Here is a 21,403-nt window from a genome sequence, read left to right on the forward strand (position 1 = left end):
ATTTTTTCGTGCTGTCGCGTTAGCTGCAGTCCTGCAGGTGCGAATTTAATAATCGTTAAGCCTTCTTTCTCATCTACGAGTAACAACTACCTTCCGTAGTAACTCTTTGCTTCGTGGTTTCCGCGCGACGTCCTGTTTTATTACGTGTGTACGTGTATGTGTGTGCGTGCGTGTGTGTGTGTGTGTGTGTGTGTGTGTGTGTGTGTGTGTGTGTGTGTGTGTGTGTTCGCCGAGTGGTTCTAGGCGCTTCAGGCCGGAACCGAGCCGCTGCTACGGTCGTAGGTTCGAATCCTGCGTCGGGCATGGATGTGTGTGAAGTCCCTGGGTTAGTTAGGTTTAAGTAGTTCCAAGTCTCGGGGACTGATAACCTCAAATGTTAAGTCCCATAGTGCTTAGAGCCATTTGAACCATTTGTGTGTGTGTCTGTGTGTGTGTGTGTGTGTGTGTGTGTGTGTGTGTGTGTGTGCGCGCGCGTGTTTGTGTCGACTTAACATCTGCATTGGCAATGAGTTGAGAATGTATACGTGTATGTGTATTTTGGCTAGGAAATTTGTATTAAGATTGTTAGGAAATTACTGGTTAGACAAAACGGTACTCTCCACCACCTGTAGCCAATGTTAAGCTGAAGTTAACGACTCCTGAATGCTAACGAGTAGCAAAGTGCGGCGGAACGTGAACGCTTTGGTCACACCATGGAACAATTTGACGGTTGGGATGAGGACTTTTCGGGGTATGATACGGAATTTACAACCAAGGAACAGTCAGGTCTACATGCCAGTGATTTCTGTCTTAAATAGTTAACGATCACCGAGCACAGTCACAGTGAGACGTACGGAACATATGGAAGCAATTGTAGTGACTGCGCTACCGAGGGAGAGTGGATTGGTCAATAAGCGCTAATATAGTGCAGCGCCACAGCCCACAGTAGCTTCCCGGTAAATAATAGGGATTGTGAATGCAACATCGCCACAAGGCGCTATAATCGCTCTGCTCAAAGAAATGAAAGGAAAACTGGAGGTGGACGAAAAAAGGAGGGAAGCAGTTCAAAAGCAGAGGGACGTGTATTTAAAAGATTACCACAAACGCTTTTCCGATCAGATTAATGACGTCGGAGACAAAGTGGTAAAATTAGTCAAAAAAGAGTGCGGAGGCACAACAGACTGCCGTAGATGCCAAACGGGACGCTCATTGGGCTAATCTAGAGGCAGCGGGAGCAAAGAGAGATGTCCTTGTTGTGAACAAACGAGCGAAACGTGCAATCCTGATGGCGAAAAAAACGACAAAGGCACTCATCACCGGACTGAAACAGCTCCAACAAACTTCGAGTAAAATTTCAAATATAGGTAATCTGGTATCTGAACTTTAACAAGCATTTAGCACAGGTACGGCTGAAACAGTCATTCAGAACCCTGTTCGAAGTACCATGTCACTAGTGGAGCAATCAGTACCAACGTGTATCAGATTACATTCTTTAATAAACATAAATATGTTCCGTAGTAAGCTGTTCAAATGGTTCAAATGGCTCTGAGTACTACGGACTGAACATATGAGATCATCAGTCCCTTAAAACTTAGACCTACTTAAAGCTAACTAACCTAAGGACATCACACACATCCATGCCCGAGGCAGGATTCGAATCTGCAACCGTAGCAGTCTGCGCGGTTCCGGACTGAACCGCCTAGAACCGCTCGGCCATAGCGGCCGGCGTACTAAGCTGTGACGCGATTTTTATATAATAGTGCAGTTAGCTAATTTCGACTACTCGTCATTGTTAAACACATTAGTAACATCTGTACTTCATGTTATTTCCAAATCACTCTTAATTACAAGTAAAAAGTAGCCATATTCCGTCATTTTACGAAAGGATCCATACTACAGTGAAGCATTTTAAGAAAAAAATGGCTCTGAGCACTATGGGACTCAACTGCTGAGGTCATTAGTCCCCTAGAACTTAGAACTAGTTAAATCTAACTAACCTAAGGACATCACAAACATCCATACCCGAGGCAGGATTCGAACCTGCGACCGTAGCGGTCTTGCGGTTCCAGACTGCAGCGCCTTTAACCGCAAGGCCACTTCGGTCGGCCAACATTTTAAGATCCTTTCGTAAAATGACGCGTAATTGAAATTACCTAATCGCACGATTAAATAATAATCGCTGTACAGACTACTACAGACGATTTTTACGTTTATTAAACATCTGAAGGCCGTGGATCCTCACATATACAAAAATTTTTTGAGTACATTCTGGTGCACAAATTTCTGGTAGATCTGCAACAAATGCGCCCTCTCGACCTTCCACGCTCAGTAGCGTGTAGCAACGCCGAGAAACATTAGCCACACTTCAGTACGGTACGGTAGTCATGGCAGACACACACCTTAAAGCTCGAATTGGGCAGTATACAACATCCATCCCATCTTTGTCGCCACTCAGCACAAAGCTGGACGTCGTTTGTCTGCGGGTAGAGGGCGCCGTGGCAGAAAAGATGAGGGGAGTCGGGAAGCGTTGTAGTACATATGACCAGTTCCAAGACGTTTCTCTCGCGAGAAGAGGATTAAGCACGCGATCGTTATCTAGCCCGATCTCTAGGCGTCAGGCTATGAGAGCCCGATAAAAACGTTTGACGCACTGCTTAAAAAAGTCAGTTTTTAGATCCACCTTACGGAGCCGCAGAAATAATTCGCCTTTGCTATACCAAACTGCTGTCCCGTTATCAACAGCCGTTAGTTGAAAAATGTGTGTGACGATACAAAAGTTTTCAAAACTTTGGTGAGCGAACTTGAATTAGTTCATGGAAACCAAAACGCACGAGACAGAGAAAAAGCGAATGAGGGGAATAACTACCAAGCCCGGGGAAGTAACAACAGACGCGAGCCACAGCATACGCCACAAGAAAGAACTGGACAACAGGAACTTGTAAATCACGGACACCAACACTACGGAGAAGACAGTCCGTGTTGGTTCAATAGCAAGCGGCGTGCACGAGGACACAACCAACAGGTGGACAGCGGATGGCGCGGACAGCGGTACAGTCAACGCACTGGCGAGAGACTGGAAGTCACCGGGACCATACCCGTCTAATGTACCAGAACCGTGGTACAAATAACAGTGGATGCCAGAGACGAGCGAAGCCGGTTTGTAAGGACTCCGCTGATAAATTCGGAAGTAGCTGAATACACATAACTGGGTATGATGACAACGACAATTACTCTAGTAGAAAAGAAGGAGATAAACAGAGAAGATCTACATGCAGTAATTTCGATTGAGGTGGGAAATGTAGAGACGTCCACCATCGTGTTCAGTGGCCGCCACATCTCAGAACAGGCGTTTCGACTATCGCCATGAACGAGACGAAGATAAAAGGCGCGATGGCCGGCCGGAGTGGCCGAGCGGTTCTAGGCGCTGCAGTCTGGAACCGCGCGACCGCTACGGTCACAGGTTCGAATCCTGCATCGGGCATGGATGTGTGTGACGTCCTTATGTTAGTTAGGTTTACCTAGTTCTAAGTTCTAGGGGACTGATGACCTCAGAAGTTAAGTCCCATAGTGCTCAGAGCCATTTGAACCATTTGAAAGGCGCGATCTCAGGGAAAAAGCACCGAAATTAATCTGCAGACTAGGCTGGAATTCACGTGCCTAAGGCAGAATCTGAATCGAATTTTCTAGTGGTGCCAAATTTGTCAGTAACGATGGATATGGGTATGAATTTCTTGATGGATCACCAGGCGATACTCGACCAAGGAAGAGGGCTTTTCTCGTTAAACGTCGGAAGTGAGGTTGTCATCAAGATCGATGAACTGGCGATTAGTACGCAACTGCCAGCCGACAGTCTAAAATATTGTCACATACTTAACAGTGGAGACAGAAATAACTGACCAGCCAACGTTTGTAAGAACATCTGTGTTGAAGAAAAGATCTACGTTGAAGAGATACGCGGGGCAATCGCAGATAAAGTAGAATCCATTCAGAGACAAAAAGAAAAAAAAAAAAAAAAACAAGAAACTTTGGAGAAAGACAGAATTCATTCAACAGATTTTGCCACATGGTTGAAACTGGAATCACTTTCAGAAGAACAGAGACATATAGTTGAAACAATGCTAAGCGAAGTAAGTAGTAAACCTGACTTGGAAAATCTAATTAATCTGACAAGTAATGCTGCAATGCTGACAAAGTCTTTGCACATTCGTATCGAAATTAAAATTGCACAGTAGTCTGAAAAAAAAGAAATAAAACAGGGAAAAGAGAACAGAAAAGAAGGACATTTCTACTGTAGAGCAGACAACACAGATTCTCTTAGATTATTATGTGAAGCTAGCCTCCCATCTAGGTCTCACACCAGGTGTGGCCTTTCGGTAATTAATATGGGATCTCTTGTGTGGAATTTCCATTAAGATATCACGCTCCCACCATTTGCATTGCACATAGGTCATCACTGAGACGCACATGCTCAAGGTCAAACGACGGCCGGCCGGTGTGGCCGAGCGGTTCTAGGCGCTTCAGTCCGGAATCGTGCGACCGCTACGGTCGCAGGTTAGAATCCAGGCCTCGGGCATGGATGTGTGTGATGTCCTTAGGTTGGTTAGGTTTAAGTAGTTCTAAGTTCTAGGGGACTGATGACCTTAGATCTAAAGTCCCATAGTGCTCAGAGCCATTTGAACCATTTTTTTCAAACGACGCTTAAATCCGATGGTAGAGTCTAAGTCAAAACTTGGTGGCACACTTAGTCCAGCTTCATTTGTACATGAATGGTGCCTTGAAATTGTAATCGTTCGATTCCGTCACTTGGTGTAATTGCCATCAGCTTGGGTTTTCAGGGGAGTAGTCTCGTTTTATGCAAGGATACGAATGAGTTTAAGAATTCGTGAACTGGACTTCGTTGAAACTTCCTGGAAGATTAAAACTGTGTGGCGGACCGAGACTCGAGTTTGAGTCTCGTTCCGCCACACAGTTTTAATCTGCCAGGAAATTTCATATCAGCGCACACTCCGCTGCAGAGTGAAAATCTCATTCTGGACCTCGTTGCTTCTGCTTAAAAGACTCCCAGACGTCAGTGAATATTAACCAGACTTTTGGCTTGGGTCTCACCCAGTGGAGCTATCTGAGGCAGAGCCGCGGTGTATCACTTCCAGAACGCTGGGTGCTTTCGCGGAGCTCCCGAGTCCTCCGTCCTCTCAGAAGCCGCGAGGACTGCTGAGCCGCGCCCACAGATATACATACGACGCTCCGCAGATTCCAGCGAGCTCTCCGTCGCCAAGGACACTGAGTCTCCGTTATTACTGTAATTACCGAGCGGCCCGCAACGCTCTGATTAATTGTGGCTTCGTGCGCTCTAATTGGGGTCGGCCTTTGGCTTACGGTAAGCCGCCACTGCTTCTATTCGCAACCGCAACCGCCACCAGGTCAGTGGCCCAAGTTGCAAACCGCGAGCGGGGGCAAAACTCATGACTGCCAGACTCCAAGCCCACAAGTCCATTCCGCTCTTCTGTCTATAACTTTACTAGCAACTCAGATACATATAATACAGCTACCCGTTTCCTATTCCTCAAACTAAGGCCAAGATTTCATAATGATTAGCGCTGGTCTTAATTTGATGACTGATTCTTTAGATTGCGTAGTGTGTACGATGGACATCCACATAAATTTGTTAAAATGGGGGCAACATGTGAGGTTTATCACAGCCAGACTGTGCCAGCTGTAAACACGCGCTGCCCGTTTGATTGCACACGGCAGGCTATTGAGGGTGTCAACAAAATTGTACAATACCTTGAGTAGTGATAGTATGGACCGAATGAAGAAAAAAATATCCAGTAAACAAGGACTCTCAAATTGATACCTTAGGAGCCATGAGCTCGTGTTCATTCTCGCTACTGTGAACAGCATCTCTTCTACTGAACAGGTGCTTACAGCTGACCTCGGTATAGTTCGTACTGTCAACCCGTACTGCAGCTGCGCTATAAGTGTTTCGAGAGCGTCTTATAGATGGTGGTGCGGTACCCTGTGGAGCCATGAATACCGTCACCACACATAGACGGCAGATAGAGATGTCCTGGGATCTAATCTCGGTCGGACGACGTATTTTTCAGTCTTCATTTTAACATATTTTTCCAAAGAAAATTCCGCACTGGCTGTATCAATGATTTTTGTTAAATCTGCGACCTGTTTTGTACCAGTTATCGGTGCATCCTCAGGCAATATACGCTATTTATAACATGGTAACGTTGAACATTGCCCTGTACCCATTCCCCTCACATTTAACATAGCCTTCATCTCTCAACACTGTGAGGATTTGCCAGAACCCATACATGATTCGGATTACTCTTTGAACTATAGGTCCCCTTTTCCCGGCTGGATAACTGTGATGGGTTAAGGACCCGCAAGTCGTCGAAGTGGTGTCGAGTAGAAAGACGGGCACCACACCGTTGAGCCACACGAAATTGTTATTGTTACCTGTACACATAATTAAGTTTGTACGGAACGCAAAGAGTGGGAACCCTACTCGCCCTTGTGTGATTCTTTGTTCCATCTACTACTTCGTTACGGACTTTAACAACTGAACATATTAATGGATTTATTAAATTGTTTTCCTACCCTCAGTTTTTGAAAGGCGATTATGAGAATAAAAATAGTACAAATGCATTTTTAAAAGCAATATTTTTGAAGTTTTTGGGTACAGTGTAACCGAAAGCCAGCATTTGATGAAATGAATGTGGGAAACCTCCAACACCAACACTTCAATCGGCCCTTACACTAGTTATTTAATAACCTGATATTTAAGAAGCATCGTCTCTGTTTCCCCGCATAAAATATAAATCTACGATTGTATGCTGCTTAGTACTGCACTCTCTGTGGGTTTGAAAGCCCCCAGGGCTTGACGAGTATATCTTTTCCACCTTGAGGTGTCACAGGTTTCTCCATCGTTTAGCACAGACAGTGCTGTTTTTTTTTTTTCCATTTCGCACGATGCATTATCGACCGTAGGTGTGTAGATGAATACATTTACTACAGTATGATCGTGTTTAGAATTTACTACAATAACTCTACTGTAGAAAACTGAATGAAGTATCAGGGAGTAGTAATGGATTTCCTTTGTACACAGACAAATGGTAAACAGTTTTTGTTATTAACTTTAGCAGTAGGGGGAACGCAATATCGGGCAGGTATACTGCAGCAAAGTCTGTGTTGCTCTGTGGATAGCCAATGTAATCTGTGCCCCAGGATCTTCGTCCAGGACTTTCCTGCAGCTCTGTCAAGGCTTTTCCCGCAAACAAGAGAGAAAATCTGGGGCATCTATTTAGGCAGTGTTCTCCAATTTTCGCTAAAGGATCGTATCGAAACCAGCGCTGCGCAAGGAAACGGCGTAGTTTCCCGTGAAAAGCTTGATCACCAAACAAATGCAAGTTTGTGTGAGAGTTCTGCTAACGAAATTAAAAATGTGTACCCTAGGTTCCAAGCGGTGATATCTTGCGGATGTGATCGTAGCGTACAGGATTTTACAAGACCAGTGATAAATAAATGATTCCAGCACTTTCAGGTGCCCTTTCACTGTTGCACTATCATGTAAATAGTTTAAGCCTGTTGAGTTGCGATGAAAAGTTGCTGGGGTCTTTATAACATCCCAGCACCTCTTCCGTACATGTGGAGTGGCGTAATTAACGGCCCTCTTTGAAAACAGATGGACCACTACAGCAGTTGTGTTTTGGTGTACGAAGAACTTCAATGAATACCTCTCTGATGGGGTCAGCGAACGTGTGAGTTTATGAACTTACGTACACCGGTTTAACAAGGTAAGAGTTTGCATATAGTCACACTGGAAAATTTAGATCTTGCTGGGTAGTAATGTGTTTCTTCGTTGTAGACATCGACAATAAACTACGAGGTTAGTTCAATAAGTAATGCAACACATTTTTTTTCTGAAACAGGGGTTGTTTTATTCAGCATTGAAATACACCAGGTTATTCCCCAATCTTTTAGCTACACAACACTATTTTTCAACGTAATCTCCATTCAATGCTACGGCCTTACGCCACCCTGAAATGAGGGCCTGTATGCCTGCTCGGTACCATTCCACTGGTCGATGTCGGAGCCAACGTCGTACTGCATCAGTAACTTCTTCATCATCCGCGTAGTGCCTCCCACGGATTGCGTCCTTCATTGGGCCAAACATATGGAAATCCGACGGTGCGAGATCGGGGCTGTAGGGTGCATGAGGAAGAACAGTCCACTGAAGTTTTGTGAGCTCCTCTCGGGTGTGAAGACTTGTGTGAGGTCTTCCGTTGTCATGAAGAAGGAGAAGTTCGTTCAGATTTTTGTGCCTACGAACACGCTGAAGTCATTTCTTCAATTTCTGAAGAGTAGCACAATACACTTCAGAGTTGATCGTTTGACCATGGGGAAGGACATCGAACAGAATAACCCCTTCAGCGTCCCAGAAGACTGTAACCATGAATTTACCGGCTGAGGGTATGGCTTTAAACTTTTTCTTGGTAGGGGAGTGGGTGTGGCGCCACTCCATTGATTGCCGTTTTGTTTCAGGTTCGAAGTGATGAACCCATGTTTCATCGCCTGTAACAATCTTTGACAAGAAATTGTCACCCTCAGCCACATGACGAGCAAGCAATTCCGCACAGATGGTTCTCCTTTGCTCTTTATGGTGTTCGGTTAGACAACGAGGGACCCAGCGGGAACAAACCTTTGAATATCCCAACTGGTGAAGAATTGTGACAGCACTACCAACAGAGATGTCAAGTTGAGCACTGAGTTGTTTGATGGTGATCCGTCGATCATCTCGAACGAGTGTGTTCGTACGCTCCGCCATTGCAGGAGTCACAGCTGTGCACGGCAAGCCCGCACGCGGGAGATCAGACAGTCTTGCTTGACCTTGCGGCGATGATGACACACGCTTTGCCCAACGACTCACCGTGCTTTTGTCCACTGCCAGATCACCGTAGACATTCTGCAAGCGCCTATGAATATCTGAGATGCCCTGGTTTTCCGCCAAAAGAAACTCGATCACTGCCCGTTGTTTGCAACGCACATCCGTTACAGACGCCATTTTAACAGCTCCGTACAGCGCTGCCACCTGTCGGAAGTCAATGAAACTATACGAGACGAAGCGGGAATGTTTGAAAATATTCTACAAGAAATTTCCGGTTTTTTCAACCAAAATTGGCCGAGAAAAAAAATGTGTTGCATTACTTATTGAACTGCCCTCGTACCAAGCAATCGAAGAACACCTACAGTACAAGGACACGTGGGAATATAGAAAAGATTTGTCCGCGTCGTGGAATTTGAAAATAAATTCATGAAACTGTGGAACTTATTTTGTAAATTGATTTCATTATCGTTACATCGCCATTTGTATAGCCGTTCGAACATCTGTTTTACTATAGCTATATTACAGTATATTAAGCAACATTAGAACAACGAATCGGAGCTCGCACCCAGGCAAATTGTACGAATCGATTAATTCCTTTCGCAAATGATTTTAATTGAGATGCAATAAATGCACCATTTATATCTGCCCAGTTCGTATTTTACGTGCAAAACATGCCACAAACACGCTTTTCCGGGTGTTTTTTGAAGCGCGCTACTTCTATATTTTAAACATGTGCGAATCGGGTCAAACGTTTCATTCATGCATGTCCGAAAGAACATTGGGTCGTTTTTCTTACCAACACATGGAAATTAGGTGCGTATTTCTTATGCTGGGATCCTTATCTGATATGGAAGTTGTGGGACAGAATCACGATGTAATGCAAATCACACCCAAGTGGATTTTTATTGAATCTACATAAGATGTGTAACGCAATTTCATAATGACCATGACATAAATCCTACACGGGGTGGATAGCCTCCAGTACAGTTCATTAAATTAATTGTTCAAAGTTCCTCTCCAAAAATAATGATGGCACATGATTCTGTTGAGTGTGACTGCTTAAGAGATAAATGCCATCCTTAAAAATCACAGTTACATTTATTTTCTTTAAATGGAACATACAATTGATCATGAACCTGTAAAAGGAAAAGTCATGTATATTAATGTAAACCAAACATGTCAATAGCCCTCACTTGAAAGAGGTGTTGTGAAGAGCCTACTGTAGTACAAGTGACACTGCACAGTATCTAGGAAGCTTATCCACTACGAGAAGAGGGAGCAGAGACAACAGGTGAAATTTGTTATATCGGTAAACAAGTGAGTAATCGTATGCATAACTGCGATATCACCTAAGGAGGCCAAGCGGTTCTACTGATGCGACTTCTGAGAAACATTTCGAATTTGGGGTGGCTGAACAATAAACAGAAAACCTACAGGCCGGAGCTGCGTATATTACCGACAGTACAGCGCGGATGACGGCTGCTACTCGTGGTTGGCTCCACTGGATGAAGATGGGCTTCGCCTTAGAGACAGATCGAAGAGCGAGCGCGAAAAAACTATGTGTTTGTCTTGGTGGCCGGATAAGTGCTGCCGATGCAATTACTCCGCAACACTCGCGGAAAAGCACGCTATCGGGTCCTGCGACGGCCAGCAACCAACTTCCTCAAGTTCTCCAGAAAACGGAGGGCGACTGCTTCACGCTTTACTACGGCTCATGCCTCACTTCAGAAATGAAGATAGTGTGGCACAACGAAAAGAAAAAAAACACATCTAACTCGAACGTTTCACAACACGCCTGAAGGAAAAAAGGGTTCAATAAAGAAACTGAGTTTAAGAATTGCCAACCCTCTACCACTTCATCACAAATAAGACAGACAAGATGGAGACATCGTCTGGGACATTACAATTATTCTCTCAGTTAATCATACACATTCAGGGAACAGGACACCGGGCTGCTGCCCAAGACAGTTTAACTGAGTGTGCCAGATTGAATCCAGATCCTACAATTAATGAGCAAAAATAACAAATTACAATAATCAAAACGTCTACTTGTGCCGATAAGAAAACACCACAGACGTCTACAAAGGCGCAGAGGAAACAAATTACAATAATCTAGACGTAGTAAGAAAACGAGACGTCCACAAAGAAAAAATGAATGGAGGCCAACACCCAGTCCGGCTGTACCTTCGATTAATGAAAGTACCATGCACAAACAAGTGTCCGAGAGCAACAAATGTTTAGTGTATAATGAACTAAATTTGACCTAATGTCCAGTCCTGTTCATTCGTTCGAAAAATAAGTGAAGAGCAAGAGTCAAACAGTAGACATACAAATCATGAAAGCAGAACAATATAACATTATAAAATGCATAATGGCGGAAAGGATCCTAGGTTAAAGTGATGTACATAGACATGTAGATTATCACAAAAATAAAAGTCTATTACATCAATTAAATCACATAATAATAAGAGCACAGATGACCGTATTAGTGAAAACATTGAATATCAGTATTTCTAATGGAGAATATACACAAAGAAAGGACCTTTAAACTTGCAGTGAAAAAGTAATGGTGAGTTGATTAATTAAAGACATACTAGAAAACATAGTACAATAAAAATGTGCATTGGAGTTTGTACAAAGACGCCTAAGTACATATGAGTTGGAACTGCGTTGTGTTTTAACCAGTCAGTTGCCTACCATAATGAATGTAAAGAAAAGAAAGTTAGACACGCATACCTCAACACAAAACTTTCCAGAAACTTAGTGTCTTGAGTGATCGTTCGTCCATGTAAAACGCTGGCAGGTCGTGTTGACGATATGGCGATGAGGGAGAGGAGTTTGCACATGGCATGCAGTCACATGTACCATGCGCTGGAGAACTTTCTGAAGCATTGTAGCTGTCAACCGCACAGACTCTCCTCTGGTAGACTTTGTGTGGCTCTTTGATAGCGAGACATTGCGTAACAGGTGGTGCACTACTGCGTTGATTACTGTCGTCTGCACCGCATGACGATGTTGCCGTTACCCACGTAGTTCGCTTTTTGCTGTGCACACGTATTGGGTCGCGAGGCGCGCCTACATCGGCTCCGCTACATGGGCGTTCATTGCTTCAATGTAGTCCTCATCCATGAGCCAGATGCCAGCTAGTGCATGGGTTATACCTCGAGCTGGGCCATGGTGCCTTCGTGCCGTCGCACCTGGAGTGATCCGTATCTGTGCATAGGTCTCACGCCCATAACTGCCACGCCTTCTCACCGACAGCGAAAATTCTGGTGATCTGGGATTGTGCCACTTTGTCCGCTCGGGGAATATCTCCCGCCTCTCGATGCACATGTACCACTCATGTACTTTCTCCCACCAACGGCGCCCTCTGACGACCACTCGGGTACCAGATCATAAGATGTTCCTTCTCGAACTCCATTAAGGATCACTGTATAACGCTGACCCATTCCGTTTTTGCTGCATTTTCCAGAACCCTTACAAAAATGTTATGGTATTGTGGAACGTAGTTACATATTTTAATTTACGAGTGCAAGAAAGCAATGTACCATACATACTATGGGCCTGAGTATTTCTCCGTCTTATAAGCTGCAAAAGGAGCAAACTGCTTAAGATGAGATAAAGTTAAGCTAATTTCTGTACTCACAGATCTATAACATTGAACGTGATATGCAGCTTAATTCTAGGGTGTGTCATAACTATTGTATCAATTTCTAAATTGCGCAAGTAAAGGACTTATAAGTGACTGGCTCTTGGGACTAACTTAAAGCAGTTCTTATCACTAACAAAACCAGAACTCTAATGCGACCTGTCACCACCTACTTCCAAAACTACTCTGACGAATTACCAGGCATAAAAATTCGACATGCAGGTAATTAAGTTCCACATGCTTTTGTAATTATCGTAGTACAGCTAACAATCAATTAATGCAAATTAAATGACCTACATAATTTCTCTTTTTTTGTATACATTTTTATTTTTAAGCAGATTATGAATAATTCCCCTCCCCATTTTTTCGTGCATGTCAGACCTAGGCCTCTTCCGGCTTTATTCTTCGCTACAAACAAAAAAAAAAACAGATAATTTAGAGACTAAAGTGCATCATTTTTGGCCGAGCGGTTCTAGGCGCTACAGCCTGTAACCGCCCGGCCGCTGCGGTCGGAGTTTCGAATCCTGCCTCGACCATGGATGTGTGTGATGTCCTTAGGTTAGTTAGGTTTAAGTAGTTCCAAGTTCTAGGGGACTGATGACCACAGCAGTTAAGTCCCATAGTGCTCAGAGTCATTTGAACCATTTTATTGCATCCTATCCTGAAAACAGTAACACACAAAGAAAATTTACAACAATTGGATGATCAAACTTAGTACTAATTACAAAAAAATGAAAACAACCAATGACAGAGTTCCTGTTCTAGAAATGGTTTGACACGACTCAAGTGATGGAGTCCATGGACTTACTCGTCCCTAACGACTTCAGCTCTAATGAGTTTGCGTGAGCAATCCTCCATACGCGAAATGGTACTTTTGGTTTGCTTTATTTGACAGGCGAAAGGACTTGGCAAGTACCTTGTCCCCAGTATGATATTCCTGTTCTCTCGCCGTTCTACCAGAACGCTTCTGCTGCATGCCGCCGCCTGAATCCATTTAAGTGCAGTTTCAACATTTTGATGGTCCACGCAATAGCTACGGGAAGTCCACAATTTTTCTGTTGAGCTCCACAGGTGGCCCGTTGCGCACAACTATCGCTAGTGCCAATTGCGTGACTCCCACAGAGTCTCGTCCAACACATACTGGAAATCTTTCAAGAAGGTATCGTAGGTGGTACATTGCCTTTTGCAGTGTATACTGCAGAGGTTCCCCAACTCTTTCATTACCCGCGCTGTCGGGTTGGAGTGCGGGTGGTGAGGGGATATGAAAACCGGCGATATTTTATGTCTTCTCAACGCATCTTTCCACAACGACGCCTGGAATTGCGGACCGTTATTGGAGTTCATTTTAGCGGTATGTCCCACTTGTGGAAGGGAATCGTTTCGGAACGCCCTTGAAACGGTTAGTGCTGTCGCCCTCTTGAGTGGCGTTTAAGTGAATAATTATGACTTCAGTTCAAAGAATATTAAAACGAAGCAGTATCCCCTCTTGCCCTGCAGTAACGGTCCCATAAAGTACAGTATTGGTTGCGAGTTGCTTCAGCTTGCGGGGTACAATACGGTAAAGGGGCGCTTACATTCTTAAAGAGGTGTGCTTAGCTTTCTGGTAGTCACTGCGCACTGAGAGAACGCGATGCATTCTTTATTCCATATTGCTGAAACGGCCTATTTTCCTTAATTTCAGGAAATACTTTCTCGCCTCATAGAGACCATAACTGAAAAGAGTGTGCCAGGTAATATTGTCAGTCACATGTTCTGGCACACAAAGAGACCAGAGCAAATCGTACACACTGCCCGTATGGAATAAAATCTCTTTCCGGAGGAGGCAGGGTTGTCTGACCGCAGCCTCTCTCTGGTCTTATTTCTGCTTCATCTTGACTTTCTCAGGTCCCTATCCTCCTCTTTTCTTATGTCCCTCGTGGTAATTCTTACTTGTTCTAATGCAACCTTTCTCATACAGCAGAGATAGAAATGGTGTCCTTAGAGTTCCTCAGCAAGTCATTCGGCGACCGAGAAAAGACGTCAGCAATGAAGTTCGTACTGCCTTTTATATGGATGCTCTGAAAATCAAATTCCTGAAGAAAGAGTGTCCATCAGATCAGCCGCATATTTGTCAGTATTGCCGTGAACATGAGTTGTAGAGACTTTTGGACTATATGCGTTCTTATCCTACGACCATATAAAAGTACCTATGTTTCTGGAATCACCACAACACAGCGAGTTCTTCCAGTTCGGTTACGGAGTAGTTCTTTTCACTTTCCAAACGTAATTGTTTTCAATACAGGATTTTCAGCATCCATTTTTTTTTTTTTTTGACACATCACGCCAAGTTAGGTATAGTTGCTGTCTGTCACCATACAGAAATCCTTCACGAGTTTTGGGTGTGACAGAATAGGTAGCCCCGATCTGAGCGCCTGGAACTGCAGTTCCGTGTCCTCTTTCATTCCCCAGGGGGTATTCTTTCCCCACAGTGCAGTGACGCGTGGACAATTCTACGTTTCAGTGTACATGAATCACTGATAGAAATTAATTATGCGTCGCGCGGGATAGCCGTGCGGTCTGAAGCCCTTCGCCACGGTTCGCGCGGCTCGCCCCGTCGGAGGTTCGAGTCCTCCTTGGGCATGGGTGTGTGTGTGGTCCTTAGTGTACGTTGGTTTAATTTAGATTACGTAGTGTGTAAGCCTAGGGACCGGTGACCTCAGCAGATTGGTCCCATACAACTTGCCACCATATTCCGGGTAGAGTTTAGTTTGACAGCCTACTACACTGACACACCTGGAAGTTCTGGAGCAGCTCCTAAAGCCTCTCTGGTCTATCAGTCTTTATGTCGATTATTGTGTTGATTTGTCGAGAGTCTAAAACTAGGAAAATCGACTAGTCTTTCTTTTCTATTGCCTTGATGAGATGGTTGTAAGTAGATCTCGGCAGTTCAATCATCTCGTCTTTCACCATCTTCGAGATTTGAGACGCAATCTTTTTCCGATATGCATGCGGAATGGCGTAAGGAGGAACGAAGAACCTTGTGTGTGGTACGACCTGGAACCCATACTCAAAATTTTTTATCGTGCCGGGCTTTGGGATAAACTCTTTAGTGCTTGCCATGAGCGCACTTTCGAGTTCCTTTTGTTCTGCGACGCCTGTGTTGTGGACCGAGACGACTGATACGCCCGGTAAACCTGCCGGGAAGAACAGGTGATTAGGACTGTGGAAAAGGCCAAAAAAGGTTTGGGTCACTATCACTTTAAAATTGTAATTTATTGCAATTTAATAACACATTTAAACCAAAACAGCACATAGCCGAACCTTTACAACTACGAGTTTCAAAATCGAATTCTTTCACTGCTGAAAGGCCTCCAAACCAGAAAAATTAAAAATCAACAAGATAAAAATGCTGTTAAAATAGCAAATAATATATATATATATATATATATATATATATATATATATATATATATATAAGCGGAAAGCCTCAAGGTAAAAGTGGATAGACAAACATAAACAAGATACAATACAAACGGCTGAAGGCCCACAATAAAATTTTCAAGATTTTAAAATAAATTACTATAACCTTTCAAAGGCAGAAGGCCGCAATGTTTTTGCTTAAAGGGTTATTTTAAGAATAAGGTTTTAAGGCTGAAGTCCCACAATTTAATTTCCAAAATTTAAAAGAAAATATAACTATAGGCCTTAAGTTTTAAGTTGCTGAAACGGGACTAAAAGAAAAATATCTTCTTGCCGGAATTCAAACTTACCTAAATAAAACAAAGTAAAACCAAGAATTTTTCTTTTACCATTGGGTATGATAGATTATAAACAGACAATTGCCGGCCGCGGTGGCCGAGCGGTTCTAGGCGCTTCAGTCCGGAACTGCGCGACTGCTACGGTCACAGGTTCGAATCCTGCCTCGGCATGGATGTGTGTGATGTCCTTGGGTTAGTTAGGTTTAAGTAGTTCTAAGTTCAATGGGACTGATGACCTCAGATGTTAAATCCCATAGTGTTCAGAGCCTTTGAACCGTATGAAACAGACAATTAAACACCAGTGAGAAAGACAGTAAAGAAAACAGCACTCAGAAGCCTCCAGGGGGTGTCGGTCTGCCCTCGTTCACTTAAGTGAGACATGTGGTGAGCCCAACTACACCTTATCCGTCGGTACCAATCCAAGGGACAGCCACGGACCGACCGACAAATGACTTGCTTGCCCCCAATCAGTACATGAGAAATCAAACACAAAATGTCACGGGCGTTACTATCCACAATCAAATATGTATATGTATTAAGCTCTCAAAACTAAACACCGTGTTGGACAGCGACAACAGATGAGGGAAGGACACTGCCTGAAATTACGTTAGTGGCCAGGGCAGGTAAACGGAATACTAACGGCCACAAGGTAGAAAATTCCGGTGGTGCACTTGAATTGTAATCAACCAATATAGTTAATTCCACTGCATGGCGGCTAAATTTTAGCAATACAAACACTTGGTGTTGCTCACAGGAAAACCTCCCCAACAGCGAAGCACCGAAACGTACCATACAACATGAATGGATGTGGCTTGGGTATTTGAAACCATTACTCGACTTTGAAGTCCTGGGTCGGTGAGCCACGAAGCTTGTAGCGATCGGACAGCTCCATACACGCTCCGACACTGCGCACGTACCGCCAGCGGACTCAGGCTGCTGCACCGCGTGGAGATAACTTCCCTTGTCCGCAGCAACCGACAGACTCCTTTCAGAATACCGACCACTTCTAAAATAGTCGACAGTGGAAATAACGCCAACTACACACACAACCTGACAAACACTTGCACGAAGACCTGAACGATACCAAACAGTAACTAAACACACACGAAGACAAATCCGGAGTCGATGCACACACACACACACACACACACACACACACACACAGCCGACTCATGAGCGATCGGCGAGCCAAAACGCGTCCTTCGGTAAGACGACGGACCGACGATCCACAAAGACCGTGGCCCGGCTCAAGTGATGCGTGGCGGTAATGGTCGGGTGAGCCATGTCGACGCAGAGCTCACTGCTCCAACCTGACTGCACTAGTACCGCATTGCGACTCCCCGACTGGCAGATCCGGACTGCACTCCAGACGCGTTCCAACTGACTGGCAGACCCGAACTCGCGACCCGAACTGGCTTACGACAGACAACGACCGGGAAGTAATAGCAGTCGAGCAAAGATACTACGAGAGGGGATGTATCGATACGCGCTGCTAACGCCGCTCACGGTCAGACAGAGCAGCAACTCAGTAATAATTTAAATTAACATAATGAGGTGGAAGTACGTTAAAAACAGGATGTGAAATACATGATGGCGAGAAATGAGCCACTACGGCTCAACCACTTCTTCCTTGATGATCTCCTCAACTTGTTGTTTTATGTGGACCTTCCCTTCCTCGGTTGGATGACCCCTTTACCTAATCTATTACCGTTCACTTGCATCGCGCATAGAGATTATCAGCCGGTAGGTGAGCTCGAATAGCTTACTCGTCAAGTTTTATAGTCATCTCTGTTTCCTTATTAAGGGGTAATCAAGTTCCTTCCCTTGCCAAGAATTGGTTTGTGCTCCCTCAGAAAACTCATCCGTATTACGACTTCCGTCGATCCGTCGAGAGACCGGGCAGCATAAAAAACTTTTTCTCCAGACAGTGCCCTTGACATTAAATTCGAGTCTTATCTGCAGGTTCACTTTAGCGCCTCTCCATGGTATTGCACATTTTATTTTAGTAGTTTTCATTGCAAGAGTCGGTCAGTTACTGTCTGCAGCACAGCGGCGGAACGCCTGTTCAAGTATGGCAGTAATATTGCTCGCTCTATCAACAACTCCTCGCAGCTCAAGATTCCATATCGTAACAGCGATTACTGGCTGCAGCCCCTTTCTACTGACCACCTCGTTTCTCCTCCGTAAGCACTTTTCGTATGTTCTAATAACTGGTTAAATTTATGCCATTCTGACCGAATGTCAATGCTGAGTTATTCTACACCGCCTACGCACTTTTCTGGCGTCAGCTATGGTTGTCACTTGATTGATGTAGTCCACTGGACCGGTTCGGAACCCTAATTTCGATTCTGTCACCCTTATTCTTATATGATTCTTCCTGCCCCATCGGCTGTCTCCCAGTTGGCTATGCCTCCTGTCAAACCTAAAGGCATTCTCAGCTCCTTGGCCCTGGTCAACCATAATTCCTACGGTCCGGCTGTGCTACTGTTCCCTGTCGCACACCTTGCAGTTCGTGTAGCTTACAGCTCCTTTCCTTATCCTTGCGGGGTTGTAGATTATTCCCGTCGTTTGCCCTTCTTTGTTCCCTTATATTTTCATTATCAAACACAAGTTGCTGTTTAGACAGCAAATATTTAAACGATGAAGTGATGTTACCACTTCTTTCAACCACCGCTTGCTAGTAGTGAGCGGAAGTTTGCTGAAACAAAACAGAATTATCTGAAAGGCGCTATGTGGGGTGTGTAAGAATTGATTCTTTCTAACCAACGTGTCGAAAATTTTTAGAAAGCTTTTGTGACCAAACACTTTTAGATCAGGCCACATTATCATTTCTTCACTAATGCGGTCTTGCACTTCTTGCGACCAGTGTGTGGCGAGAAACCCGTCTCTAGATTCGTGCAGTAACGTCTCTAATTTTTTGTGTAGGGACACCCTCCGTGTGAGCGCAAACAAATTCCAGGTTAGCATTCAGTGAGCACGAAGAGGATAGTGACTTGCTAAATTGTCCCAGCCAGGTCTAGGGACAGTTTGAAGTTAAGAAATTTCAAGAGGGATAGGAAGTCATTGTGATCGAATGCGGGTATTCCTTCCGGACGTGAACATCTCATCGACTGTGATATCTGAACAGGTTCGACATGATGTGGTAAATCGCGTCCACAGCGACCGTCGTAAGGACCCGAAATACCCTCTAAGTGTGTCCGGTGTAGCTTCTCGCGTCCGTTCGGGAAGGATCTCCGAGTGCGCATTGATCGCGTCTCTATTCGAATCGTGCCGGCCGCCACTTACACAGAAACCCGTCGATAAAGACTGGACCGAAGGCGACCCACATAACCGTACAGACTCCTTGCAGTGCCCGTTTGCAGCGCTTGCTCTAGGTGACCGACTCGATCATCTGTTTTTTGTGACTTTATTCCATATGCGTTGGACCACGACCTCGCCTTCGCTTAGTCGGCACATGAAGGTCTGTGTGTTTTGATTCGCTGTTTGATTCGCTTGCTTAACTCCCCTGGCTGCAGCGACAGATACCTTCTTGGGTCCTGGAGCTTCTAATTTAGCTAAACGTCTATCTAATTTTGCACTTGTTGCAATTTATTTTGCTTGCGCACACGTTTCCTGATTTCACTGATTTCAGTAACAGTTCCCTTCGTAATTTCTTTAAAATATACTCTCGTTCCTTTACCGACTCCTCCTTCTTCTATGTCTCATTGCTCTTTTGCTTCGCGTCGAGAATTTTCCTACGTGATTCTTCGGCCTTCTCTTCCGTTTTTCTTTCTGCTTCCTCCTTCCTTTTATTCTTTTTCTCCCTTTCGCTTTCCGTCTCTCTAAGAAGAGCTAAAACAGCATCCTGTGGTAGTTCATACGCAGTGCTGGTAACTGGAGATGATACTCTGCATTGTCACTCCTACTAACCGTCATGCTGTCTGTCTGCAGTGGGCTCGGCGTTGTTACAGTCGCTTCAACGGTTTCAACGGCGTTTCTCAACGGAATCCGCATCATCCTGAATGGAGCACCTTCCTCATTCACGATCAATCGCTGAATGGTGGAAAACAAAGGCACCTGGAGTAATCTGCTCTGTGTTCTTAAACACCCTCTCGTCCCCCGAAAGGTGGCAGTCCTTGCCGACAAATTGCTCCATAACGTAATTAGAATTTGTACTATTCCCGACTCTCAATAACCTCGCCTTACTCCATGTCATAATTCAGAATTGAATGACAATACAACAGCGACACTAACTGAAGCACGAACGCGCCATTAATCTACCATTCTTTTATAGAGACAGAAAACAAACTTTATTTAATCTGTTAAATATTGTGGGCTAGCATGAGAATCTGAAATAACCCGTACCACGATTACATACGAACGGACATCGGCTATACCAAATTACGCACGAAATAATATTTTATACACAGCGCGCGAATCACCGCCTTCTAACAGATAGTTCGCGTTACGCTGTTATTATAGAGAGAAAATATGCATGCTTTTACGCAAACTGTAATGATTAATTTGGTTGTCAGGGGTTACTGGTAATTTCTGTACCAACTTTCAGATATAAAGTGAGATATTTTTTATGCTTATTAAACGGAATATCTTTCAGTATTTACTATTCGCTATCTGCACGGCAAAAACTGAGGAGAATATCATCTGCCGTTAAGGGGCCAATCTTAAACATACTGAACTCATTCAGTACGAAAACATTAATGAATGGAATTTGTCTTCACTAACTTTGGAACTATTAAAAGATCAAAATAGAGAAGCTCGCACATTTACATTTAATATTAGAGACTGAATTTCTTTCTAAAAAATATCGTCAGCGTAATGGCCGACCTAACACTGTTAGGTAAAGAGAACTCCCGGCAACGCGAAGTTCTGAAGTAGAGTTATCAATTACAATTAATGGTGGCTATTATGGAAGGTACTTATTACTTCAATAACCGACAATTTCTAATAACGAGTGGACATATTTTCTGATAACTTACAGACAAACTTACATGAAATATCAGACTGTGATACAATGGCGGCCTTCCGCTAGACGAAACAAGCTAGGCAAAAATCTAACAAAAAAAATTATCTCTGTTCTTCTTTGTCTACATTACACAGATATTATAAACAAAAGGCTATTTGTTAAACGCATCGCTGTTTGCG

This window comes from Schistocerca nitens, chromosome 9 (genome assembly GCF_023898315.1).
Source record: "Schistocerca nitens isolate TAMUIC-IGC-003100 chromosome 9, iqSchNite1.1, whole genome shotgun sequence".
NCBI classification, from domain to species: Eukaryota; Metazoa; Arthropoda; class Insecta; order Orthoptera; family Acrididae; genus Schistocerca; species Schistocerca nitens.